We start from the raw sequence: 1,565 nt of genomic DNA, 5'->3' as shown, positions 1-1,565 counted from the left end.
TGCTGAGCCTCCTTTCCCGGGGCCGGGCCATGGGGGTCCACCCAGGGGAGGCTTTCACAGAGAGCAGGGGAACCCTCGAAGGCTCAAGAGCTGGTCTCTTGCCAAGAATACCTGCCCACCTACAGATGGACCCCAGGTGATGGAGGACAGATCTGACCAACTCATCTGCCGACACTTCGACAAAAAGGGCCATTGTCGATACAAAGACTTCTGTGCCCTCTACCACCCAGGCGTCAACGGACCTCCCCTGAGAGACTGCGCCTTCCCTCCGGGTTGGGATGAGCCCTCTGGGACCTGTGGCCATACCTTCCCTGTGGCCTGGCGATAGCTACTGTGAGGCTCCCACGAGACACCCCTCTGTCAGTGACACCCACCCTCATCCAGCACCTCCCCGTTAGGGTCCATCGTGGGGTTTCATCACTGGTACACCCCCATGCACTCCTGCGATCTGGCCTCGGGGCCCCATTTGTGCTCCCTGCAGCTGCCTCCTGGATCCTCCCCCCTTTGCCAAATGACTGCCGAACAGGAAACCTCGTTGGTGCTGTTTCTCGGGCATCTGTCCACCTGTACCCGGTCTTGCCCTCCATTCCTGAGAATCCTGGAGCCATTTCCCACCGTTCCCTTCTTCTGGCTGCTTTTTCTGTGGCATCCCCCATCCCTAGTGTTGTCAGCTGCTCTGAGGGACTCCCCAGGCTGCCGGGCCTGGTGTCAAGGGTGAGAGACTGCCACCGAGTTCCTCCCAGCAAGGCCATTCTCCTGACTTTGGGATTTCATCATTTCTGCGGCAGTAGCATGAGCCAATCGCGATGGTCTGCGATCACTGTGCTTTGTGAAACTGTGCGGCCCCCGTAGCCCTCCTCCGTGTTTGTGGCCACTTTTGTGGATTCCCCACCCTAGAGTACATTTTCTGCCAAACTGAGCCAGGCTCCTGGTGCCCTTCGGACATTCCTCGGCCCTCCCAACCTGGGAAGATTGTGAAACTTCCCAGGAGTCTGCCTGCCCGCTCCTTCCCATTTTCCACCCCAGGGTGGGGTCTTTGGGTCTGTCAGGCCCTTGTGGCACCGGAGTAACACCTCTGCTGGGCCTGTCTCGTCTCCAGGCCATTTTAGTTCAACTCTATCATTGGGAGGGCACCAGCTCTTTCCTTGGAATTCTGTGAATCTCCACTGGGTCTCTCACCAGGTGGAACCTGGACCAGAATGGCTTCCTCTTCCAGTCCCACCCCCGCCCCCATCCTTGGCACTGGTTGTTTTCTGTGAAACCGGCAGTGAACGGATGCAGTTTTGAACTGCCCCAAGGACATGGGTCAGGAGCTGTATTAGCAAGAGGGGAGAACCAGAGCTGTTGGAGAAAGGAGAATGACCTTTTCTGTTTTGTTTTGTTTTTAGCGTTTTTTTTTTACATTCGTAATAAATGCGGTAGAAACCAAAAAAAAAAAAAAAAGAAAATAGAAAGTTTTTAAGCCCATTTGCTTTAAATGTATTTAGGCCAGGCTTGCAAGGAAAGATATGCCCCACCCAGTGCTTTGGAGTTCTCAGGAACCAGTAGTCTTTGTCAGAAGCTGG

Source organism: Echinops telfairi, unplaced genomic scaffold, assembly GCF_000313985.2.
Source record: "Echinops telfairi isolate 266 unplaced genomic scaffold, ASM31398v2 ScPeMD7_7;HRSCAF=31, whole genome shotgun sequence".
NCBI classification, from domain to species: domain Eukaryota; kingdom Metazoa; phylum Chordata; class Mammalia; order Afrosoricida; family Tenrecidae; genus Echinops; species Echinops telfairi.
This window is presented reverse-complemented; position numbering follows the sequence as displayed.